This window comes from Alnus glutinosa, chromosome 5, assembly GCF_958979055.1.
Source record: "Alnus glutinosa chromosome 5, dhAlnGlut1.1, whole genome shotgun sequence".
Taxonomy (NCBI): Eukaryota; Viridiplantae; Streptophyta; class Magnoliopsida; order Fagales; family Betulaceae; genus Alnus; species Alnus glutinosa.
Window position 1 is genome coordinate 14,813,045 of NC_084890.1, and position 11,367 is coordinate 14,824,411.

The window sequence follows — 11,367 nt, forward strand, 5'->3', positions numbered from 1 at the left end:
TTAAGGCCGCATTTGGACGATGTTGCCCTAGTGTTCAGAGGGTTGCAAGCTGTCTTTTCTGATCCGTGTTTGCAAAGGAAATCTGGATTCTCCTCGAACACTGAATAGTGTCTGGACGTGTTGCCCTGACGTTCTGACAGATGCAATGCTGAGCTGATAGAATCTTCTTGACACATGAGGGCATCCAGACACTTTTCTGGACCATCCGGACGGAAACAAGGGTTCCGACTTTTGCTGAGTTGGAAAACTTTGCAGAGTCTTTCTGGAACTTTGAAATTGCCTTCTTGAAGCTTGTGACACTGAAACTTGTCATAATAAGGCTCTTTCCATATTAGAGAAATAAATTCTAAATATTTTGAAGACTCTGAAATAAACGGTATCCCTGTTAAGACAGTAACATTACATGATAGTGATTTGGTCAACAGAATGAAGCCAATAAAACTAACATGATGCATTTAAACAAGTTTTATATTCCATTTTCTGTTGATCTGATTGCTTACAAAAAAATGTTAGGATGCTTCTGGTTTAACAAAGCTTAACATCTTAATCAAGCTTGATTGCGAGCCCCCACATGATTATATAACTTCTCTATCTTTGTCCAATTTCTAAACCATTTAGTAACAAATGAGTCTCCTCCTACTTAATTTGTAGTGTCTGGTCCGAAGAGATAGCAATATAAGCAATACACATCATCTTTTGAAATGTTATATTCCAACCAATCATCATATTCTTTCAACCATGCTAGATTAAAACGACACCATTTATTTTTCCTAAAGCAAGGATCCAATGGTAGATTTGTTAAATCTACCTCGACAAAAGCTTGTTTAGAATTTGATTGGAGTTCAATGGAATCATTGTTGCTATCCATAATCTCTGATAAGTACAATTATAAATTTCATACAATTAAATTATGTAACAAAAACCATATGTATTCATAAACAAGTAATTTAAAAGGGCAACGATCTAAATATAAAATAAAGAAATATTTTTATCATTTATTAATATATTGAAAAAAAAAAATTAATTATTGGATACCTGAAAATTTTCAAGAAAGAGAAATTGTCAAGAAAAAAGATGACTTTTTGTTCAATTGTTCCCTTTCTTTTCATTGTATTCGAATTGTTGATTGCCTTTGCAGAAGAAAAATTTGACAACATAAGGAGAAATGGATTCAACAAACTGATCGATTTTCAATTTTCAAAAGAATCAAACCATAGCAAACAGCAAATAACTCACGTGGTACGCCTCACAGTATTTAAATATAGGTTAGATGTCAACGGTTCTCACATGTTACAAGCTAAAATGCCTAAACAATTGAAAAGCCCAAAATCTCATTTTGTTGCCCCTCATAGCCGTGGGCTCGTAGTAATGCCTACTTATAACTACTTCCTTGAGTAGTTATAAGTAAGGCGCAGCGTTTTGGTAATACTTATAACTACTTCCTTGAGTAGTTGTGCTCTAATCCCTAATGCTCAAAATTCGAAACAGTAATGCATGAAACCAGAAGGCATAAACGGTGATGAATCATGAATTCGGAGAGAAAAACTAAATCATGAAGAGATTTTCCAAGGCCATACTTTTTTTTCGAGTTGATGACCCTTTTTATGTAAGCCTCCCTGGAGGCTGTCCCTATAGTTGTCCTATTATTTAATTATTTAACATGTTGTGGGCTTGTACCTATGTACTTATAGTTGTGCAATATTAGTTGTCTGATTATTTATAATGTAGGGGTTTTGTTTGAGTGTGGCTCCTTGGCTATTTATCTCCACATGATAAGTTGACTCCCATTCTTATAGCCGACCTGTCCCGTTGGTCGGGCATTGAGAATCTTGTTTTTACTTATAATTGGAATTATTCATGCCCCCCCCCCCCCCCCACCCCAAAAGGTGAATTTGGATCATGTCCATTTCTCTCCATTTACTTATAACGTAGGGACATAATTGTCTTTTTATATTTCATAAAAATGTGAAAAGACAATTATACCTCTCCTTTATAAGTAAATGGAGAGGATCCTGTTCCCCAAAAAGTGATCTCGCCCCCATTGGACGTGTAGACAACAAAGACGTTTCCAGATTTTTCTTTTTAAAAAAAAGCTTCACTTATAACATCTGATATTTTATCACTTTTGAAAAAAAATTGTATTTAAACTATAAAAAGTGTTATTTTAAGGTATCAATCTTTCAATATTTTTCAATTTCAACAATTCGTTAGAATTTTTCGTTAAATCTTATCAAAATTTCCAAAACACTCATTTGTTTATTGTTTTAAAAAAAAATTATAAATTTTTTTAAAGATTCAGATATGAGTATTTTTGTAAATTTTATTAAATTCTAATCAACAACTAAATTTTAGCAGTTTTTTTTCTTCTGATTTTCTCTAAAAAAAAAAAAAAAAAAGTTATTTTGGAAATTTTTATAGGATTTAACAAAAAATTCTAACATATGGTTAAAATTGAAAAATTGATACCTTAAATTGACATTTTTTTTAAAAAAAATTTAAGTATTTTTTAAATAATAATAATAAAAAATTATAAGTAAACTTCTCCAATATTTTTTTTTGGGGTTTGCCGAGCGTAGCCTGTCCTCACGCAGTACCATTTGGTTTTACATGTTATTTTGTGTTTTTGTGAATTGTGTGATATGTTTGTCAAGACGGGTTACGGTGTGCAATAAATAATTAATGAGACGACTGATTATGTGTATTTTGTGCTCTTTCATAACCGGTAATTTATTGTTCCTTTTTGACTTTGCAAACCCCTCAATGCCAACTGAAAAAACAAACAAAAATGGCAACTTCGTTTTGCTTTCCTAAAACTTATAGGAATCCTGGCTTCCTTTTAATTAGGTTCTCTTTGCATGGATAAATACGATTATATATTAAAATCAACCGTCTAATTGATAGGCCATCTTTATTCTTTATCGATTTTCTGAGTTTGCATTATTATTTTTTTTCCTAGCAAATACGAGGAGAAAATATATATATATATATATATATATAAACCAAACCAAACTAATAGATTAAAAAAAAAAAAATTGGCCCCCTGAACTAACAACCGATTTTAGAATAGCTACCTGAAAATACTTATGTGACCCATCAAACTATCAAAAGTATGCTAAAAATGTTACTTTTGTCAAAATATTCCTATAACATTTCAATCCTGCCATATGGTTAGCATAAATTACAAATTGCTTACTGTGGAATAAAAAATAATTCAAAGGTCTTCAAGGTAGGTAAAAAATAACAACTTAGTCATTGTAGTCAAATTCTGTCAAACTACTTGACGGATTCTATTAGTGTCAATGTCAAATACCAATAAAATGATGACATGTGTAACTTTTACTAAACAAAATATCAATATATTAAAAATATATACATTTATAAAACTAAATCACTCCCTACAATCAAAATCCGTTAAAACAGTTGACGAATTCCGTTAGTATGCCATGTTAGTATCAATAAAATAACGACACGTATGTTTGTGTGTGTGTGTGTGTATATATATATATATATATAAATTATAAAAAACTAAAAAACTTAAAAAAATAAATTTTTTATTTTTTTAAAAAAATGTGACTGCCAGAGGTGGCAAAGGGTAGCCCGCTGCCACCCCCAACCCATTAGGGTGGCCGTGCGCCACCCCTGGCCACCTCTGGGGTGGCTCGCCGGCCACCTGAGGTGGGTGGTGGCCTTTGAGCCACCCAAAATGGTGGATCTAGGGTGGCCTTCAAGCCTCCCGAGAGGAAGCCAGGGCGACCTGCAGCCGCCCCCATAGGCTAGGGGTGGCTTGCTCCAGTACCCCCAGCTTCCTCTAGGGTGGCCTTCAGGTAGAGTAACGACATAAATATGATTAATGCCTATCATATTCCTCATAAAAATGGGCAGAACAATAACATTAGTATAACTAATGCTTAAAAAGCTTTAAAAAGATTTGGCAGCATAGAAACGCTATTATGGAATACCCAATTGAACTTCAGCATCATAATGGAAGTAAGGTGCACACTACCAAAAAAAAAAAGAGGCATTTTGCGTTTTTTGTTAAACGATGCAAAATGGTTATTAAACGACATGAATCTCATAGGGTCGTCTGGTTGGTGTCGTTTAGTGCTAGTCAAAGTAATGGCGTTGTTTATGTTAAGCGACGTCAACATAAACAGCGTTATATTTGATAAAACGATGAACATTTCAGCCGTTTACTTTAAATAATGCAAAAAAAATAATATCGTCATTTACTCTTTAAACGATATTAATTAATTAATTTTTAATTTTTATTACTTAATTAAATTAATCAATTCCATTTGAACTAATTCCACCTGATACATCACCACAATCATAAAACGAAAACCTACTACGTACGTTCTCATAATCACATACCTAAAGTAAACAACATCCAAAGTATCAATGTACACAATCTGAAATTCACAACAGGCAACACGTGCCTTGTGTCTTTAACCAAATGTTACCAACCAAAAAGATAAAAGTCTATGTGACTCAACACGCAAAAATACAATCAATGTTCCAGACTTCCAGTCAATACAATATATACGCATATGAATTCCCAGTTCTCTCCGTCAACGGGCTTCCTACCATGAGTAATTAACTGCAAAATAAGACAAAAAGAAATGTAAGTAAATTAAACTTCACATACGATCGCCGTGCTCCAAAGACATATATACGGATGGAGACAGACGGGAAATATATGGAAGATGAAAGAAAGAGCATTCTCTTATTCTTTGAAAACAAATTTTTCTTCTTGTTCTTTATAAAATTGGAAAACAGTTTTTAAGTATTGTCAAGTTTTAGTTTACCTTTTTCATATATAAAAAGAGAAAGTTGAGTTAAAATTGTTCTTAAAAATATCGAACATCCATATTACTTATCTTTCATATTTATTCAAGAGGGACATGACAACCAAACATTTCTTATCATTGGTATGTCCACCATACAATTTCCAAAATAACAAAGTGTAGATGGTCTTTCAATCATTCTGCGCGCAACTAGATCATGTTCACCTACAATAATACAAAACGTCACCTGGGTGACTACCGACTGATGATTTGGGCCTCACTGCTAGGGATTCTGTGTCTAGAATGTTTGCCACATCCCTGCATTGCGCTGCAAAGGGGTTCCCACCTACTTCCATAATAGCCCAGCTGAGCATCTTCCGCATCTCAGTCATCCCATTCTGGTGCCCCATTTGCTTATGAGCCAACATATTCTGATATTCCGTTTGCATACAAACCAGCTGATCCTGATGCCTTGTTTGCATCTGCGTCTCGCGCGCGCTTGCAATTGATTAACCTGACTCACAAGTTCAGGTTCTTGGGATGCAAATGTAGATGTCCTGGATGTACGGCTGCTAGATCTGCTCGGTGTAGGCTCAAGCCCCGTTCTGTATACACGCCCCAAGTATTCATCGCCCTTGACTCGCCTGTATGGCTCTATGCATGGGTCGTCCAGTGCCCAATGTATTGACCCTTGTGTATAAACAGTTGATTTTGTTGGACGCTCCTGCGACATTATTTTCCTCATCTTCTCTTGCAGAGTATTAAAAGTTAAGAAACTGAAATTAATTGGACAAGAAAAAACATTAGCTAGCTAGCCAACCAATAAAAAAACAAAATTGTAATGAAGCATTTTAATAACCTGATTTCCGTTATAAAACAGCACGTGCACTTACCATTTTATCCGTAGCCTCATCATTCATGTGGTGCCATTCTTTTTTGTATGAGTCATCGTAAAAAGTTTGGATCTCCCGAGGCCTCGTATATGGTTCTCTCAAGGGCTCGATGGTATGTGCTTAACAATTGTGACGAAATTGCTTCATACATTCGGTAAGTGTATGATTTATTGTTCTATTAACTTATGCATAATCTACTTGATAATAAAGTAGAGTAATTATTATTCTTTATGTAGTGAATACTATGACAAGATCGAAGGAGAAGGAACTGTGGAAATCCAGAGTAAGCATGAAGCCGAATTCGAAAACTGGTTCCGACATCGTATATGTGGGCATAATGTAGAAACCGTGTCTAAACAAATATATGATCTTGCATGCGGACTGGATCATCAAGTTGCAATGTTTAAAGGCTGTATTGTGAATGGGGTTAGGTTTCACATAAAAGACTATGAACGAACTCTACGTACCCAAAATAGTGGTATAATTGTTCCACGTGAGCATCGCATAAAGAATATTGACTTCTATGGTGAGTTGAAGAACATTCTAGTGTTACGTTATGGTCAAAATCGTGTGTATTTATTTGAGTGTGATTGGTGGGACATTGGGCATAAAACAAGAATGTAAATAGATGAGTATTTTACAAGTGTGAATACATCGCGTACATGGTATGCCTTTGACCCATTTATCCTAGCATGTCAAGCTTCACAAGCATTTTACTTAAAAGATGCCAAATTGGGTAGTAGCTGGCAAGTAGTACAAAAGGTAACCCATAGAAATATATACGATGTTCCAACTGTACTAGAGGGAGAGATTGAAGAAGATGACGAAGGCTTTGGTGATGAGGACGAAGAAGATGAATGTGTTGGGGGTCATGCGCCTGTGCAACAAGGAAACGATGAAGACTCAACTCCGTTACGTAAAGATGATGTGGAACCAATAGTTGTTGATAGAAGCATGTTAATCAACAATGAGGCCAATAATGAGGAGAATGAAACAACCTATGATGATGAAGAAGAGTTATCTAGCAATGATGATGAAGAGGAGGTATCTAGCAACGATGATACAAACTCCGCTCATGAAGAAGAGTTATCTTGCAACTTTGATACAGACTCTGAAGATGATATGTGTTGAATATATTCTATTGTGAAATTTATTTGTTGTTTTGTGATATATGGTAAGATGATATATGCATATGATTTGTTTGCCTCATTAGAAATCATTTGAGTATTAATGTATGTTTATATTTTTCACATATTCTTATCCATTGTTACTATTGTAAAATCAGTTATACACAATGAATTGAGGATGAAAACGATGTGTGCCCACAACTCGTTCTATGCCAATGCAGCTTAATGATAAAGATGGGGACACAAGTTTAGGATCCCAAGTGGCTATTGAAACTGATGTACAACCATGTCAAATGATGACTCAGGGACCCTCCAATACATCTTGTAAGTGCACATATAATATTTATGCAATAAGCTCTGTTATTGAACAATCTATTGCACCGAAAATTACTAACTAGGTTTTCATATTTTGCCTCATAGCTGTTATGTCCAACAAGAAGAAAAGAGGTCAGAATAAATTCATTAAGTTCAATAATCTTATAGAGCATGGTCCCGTTCCAATAGAAATTCCTGCTGAGGCAAGAGGACCTGTTGGTGATAATGCTAGTCAATTTAGTAGGAGGGTGACAATAGTTGTTTGTCAACACACCGATCTCTGACATGATTCTTGGACTCGTGTCCCACCAAATGAGCGGCAACTGTTAAGAAATCTTGTTTTGGTGAGTTTTATTGTTTGATGTTATGTTAATTACTACATATAATATAAAACGTTAAGACTATTGTTTTGTTATCTATTATGTTTCAGAGTGAGTGGGATTTAGATGAGAATGTGAATGAACACAATGCAAGTGTGGAGCCGGCCTTATCAAATAGTTATAAAACACTTCGTTATGGTCTTCATCAAAGATTCCTAAAATGCGGTGGTAATACAGACTTAACAATGGTGAAGACAGAAGTTCAAAAGAATATGTCACAAACCACGTGGCATAAGATATGTGAATCATTTGCCAACAAAGATTGGAAGCGTAAGTCCTTACGTAATAAGGCGAATAAATTGATGTTGAAGACCAATCACACATCCGGCTCTAGATCTTTTATTAGTCATCGCCATAGTAAGGTAATAATTTTATAATATTACATTATTTTAATAGTTATATTTAGAGCATATGTTAATCATATGTCTATTACGTGCAAAAGAGACAAACTGGGATGGAACCTAAGGTAATTGACTTTTATAAGACCTCTCACAGAAAGAAAGATGGGTCATTTGTGACTCCGCTGTGTGAAGAACGATACGTAAGTAACTGAAATATAACTTTTTCATTATATAATTGAATTGCCTAAATTATTTAATTAAAGTTTATGTTGCTTGTGCAGAATTTGATGCAAGACATGTTGGTTGACGAAGAAGTTGTCTTAAATGAAGATGAAATATTTACACAAGTTCTTGGTGGGAAACGTTCTGGCCATGTTAGAGGGATGGGAAAATATGTCATACCTACTCCATCCTCTTCGCATTCGCGATATAGCACCCAAGTCAACCTTGAGTTAAAGGAAACAAAGCTCGAAGTGGCCAAGTTGTCAGATCAATTATTGGAAAAAGAAAGAAAAAGAGATGAGCAAATGGAAGAAATGCAAAATGAATCAAATCGACGTATCGATGAGATTCAAAAAGAAGCAAACCGACATGTTGAGGAGATTTAGAAAGAATCAAAGCGCCAATATGATCTTCTAGTGTCACGTATTTTAGGTAAAATGGTTGTGTGGCAAATATGTTTTGTTATGCTTTAATTGAACAACAACAGCTAATTTCTGATAGTTGACACGTTTGTTTGTTTTTCTATATGTTATAGGAGCACAATGTCATAATTTTGCCCAATTTGATGGGGAAGGTTAAAGAGATTGGATTCGAAAACTTCACGTCTTTTGTGCTATAGAGTATGGTATGTTTCATTTGAACTTTATATTTAGAATGAAGTTGCATAACTTGTATATTTGGATGTTTTATTTGAATGAAAAGATAAAAGGTATTTAAAATGGAGCATCTTGTGTTTTCACTTCATATGCATTATTTCTTGAAATCTACTTTATGGTCGGTTATGCTCTTCATAAAATAGTTTTGTATCCATGTCCTTGTTTTATGTACTCTGAGAGATTAATGGCCTAGTTGATTTTAGCATATGGTCTAGTAATTGTATTGTTTCTTGTTCCAACTGTATTTGTTTATTATTTGACTTAGGTGCGTATTCTTTTACGCTTCGAATTTCTGTTGGTTTCATAAGTTTAGAAAATGGCTCTTTAAGTAGTTTAATTCTGTAGTATTCAACTATTGGATTTGGTGCGCTGAACATGCTTTAGTGTTCCAATATATTTTTGAAGGAGGATCTCAATGTTTGCTTACTGAAATATAGTTTTTATTTTTATTTGAAGTGTAATGTTATATTTTTGTTTGGGCTTCAGTTTGCTAATAGTGATTATTTATTTGTTCTTTTGTCAAAGGAATCTACCACCGTCAGCACTCATGTGGCTTATGTTAAATTATAGTTGCATTAGTTAAATTTTGGATACACTTAATGTTTTATCAGATTTTCGGATGAACCTAATGTTCTAGATGTAATCTGACGAGGAAGACTCAGTTTTTGAATACTTAATGTTTTATCATATCTCGTTTTGAGGATGATTGTTATGCTTAAACAATTTGGCAATTGGGATTGCATTTTAGTAATTTCGTGTGTGTGTGTGTGTGTTTTTTTTTAACAGATTTAGATAAATGCTTTGCTAAAGATGTGAGCCGAGGGCAAACCAAAATTCTATTTTTGGTTTGTTATCTTTTATGCAATTTAGATAATTCATAGCAAACATTAAAATATTAATTGGCAAAAATAAAAAATGTAATTGGCACATTTTTTTATTAAAAAAAATATTTATCATTAGTGATGACTTACGTAGTCGCTAATTAATATGCAAAATATCATTAGCAACGACACAATGTTGTCGTTGTTGTGTGCACATTAGCGACGACACAATGTCGTCGCTGTTGTATTTACATTATTGTATGCACAATAGCGACGACACAATGTCGTCGTTGTTGTGTGCACCATTAAGGACGACACAATGTCGTCGCTGTTGTGTGCACTATTAGCGACGACACAATGTCGTCGCTGTTGTGTGTACCATTAGCGACGACACAATATCGTCACTAATGTGTACATCATTAGCGACGACATTGTATCTCGGGAGGCATTTTTAGCAACCATTATTTGTAATAATAGCGACGACAATTGTTGTCGCTAATAGTCATTATCAGCGACGAAATAAAAAGTCGTCGTTATTTAGTCTTTAACGACGATGTTTTAGCGACCACTTTAAGGGCTATAGTGACGACTCAGGGTCATCGCTAAAGACCATTTTTCTTGTAGTGGTACGTAGACCCTGTCATTACCTCTTACAAAAACAACTACATTCTATACAAACGGATTCAAAACTTTGAGTTGCGATAAAGATCTTATTGAATCGTATGAACAACATGTACCCTCTTGTTGGCAAGTCAGGCATAGCTCTTTGACTTCGTGGTGTGCTTAAACATAAGGTTGCATAAATGTCGATTGTCGACCTGGATATCTCCATCCGTCACAGAATCGCACGGAGGCTCATCCCTGTTTGGGATGGAAAATTCTGGGCTGCCGTGACTCACGCCACAATCGCCATTCTTCGTGAAATCACTATCTGGGTGACGTTTGGGTGGTCGCCAGTGACTGAAAAATTCGTCTGAAGGAGAATCCCGCTTCGTCGGACCTCTACCCATCCTTCTGGGTCCTGTTTCTTGTCGTAAGCTAGGGGACAACGCTCTAGGCCATGGCCCAATTTGCATTTGCTCCCCGAGCCTCTTTCTTCCCGACAAACGATTCTAGGTCCTGTTTCTTGCCGTCAGCCAAGGGACGACGCTCTGGGCCACGACCCAATTTGCATTTGCTCCCCGAGCCTCTTTCTTGCCGACAAACGATTCTGGGTCCTGTTTTTTGTCGTCAGCCAGGGGACGACGCTTTGAGCCACGGCCCAATTTGCATCTACTCCCCAAACCTCTTTCTTGCCGCCAAATGCTAAATTGACGGCTTCATGGAACCCTGGGTGTTGCTCCAAAGCACCTTTTCCAGCCTCTTTGGTCCTCCCTTGCCCGAGCCCTTGTTTCCTTCCCCACGACCCGACACCTTCACGCCCAAATCAAACACTGCAAGGAACTCGTTTTTGTCCACGAAATTGCTTAGTTTGTACCTTGCTCTTTTCTTTCTTATGAACCAGTCACAAGCTCGTCTATTATTTCCCCTTGCACTAGAAAATAGAGGAACATCCAGAGATGGAGAGCTGCGGTATAGCCTGAGGAAACGGCTGTGTGGGCTTGCATTGTGATTGGTGGGTTCTTTTTGCTTTTTGGGTGGGATTTTGAGTAGTGATAGTTTGATCGGTGGTGGTCAGGCTTTATGTGGGTTGATGGCATTGTGGGTATTGGGCAATGGTGTGGATGACAGACATGGTTGGTGGCTGATTTGAGGTTTTACGACAGTGGGTATGGTAATTGGGGTTGTCTTTTGAGTGGGGGTGGGTTTTGGGTCCTTGCATGATGGT

At 36.0% G+C, this 11,367-nt stretch overlaps 1 long non-coding RNA gene across 1 annotated transcript; it reads right to left on the bottom strand.

Annotated features, from left to right (window-relative positions):
* Positions 1-4,393: 4,393 nt before the first annotated feature.
* Positions 4,394-10,295, bottom strand: LOC133867620 (uncharacterized). The gene is made up of 3 exons (XR_009900122.1): positions 5,678-10,295; positions 5,032-5,560; positions 4,394-4,597 (listed from the first exon to the last, which is right to left on the bottom strand). It is a non-coding gene; the product is annotated as an uncharacterized LOC133867620 (long non-coding RNA).
* Between the last annotated feature and the right edge of the window lie 1,072 nt (positions 10,296-11,367).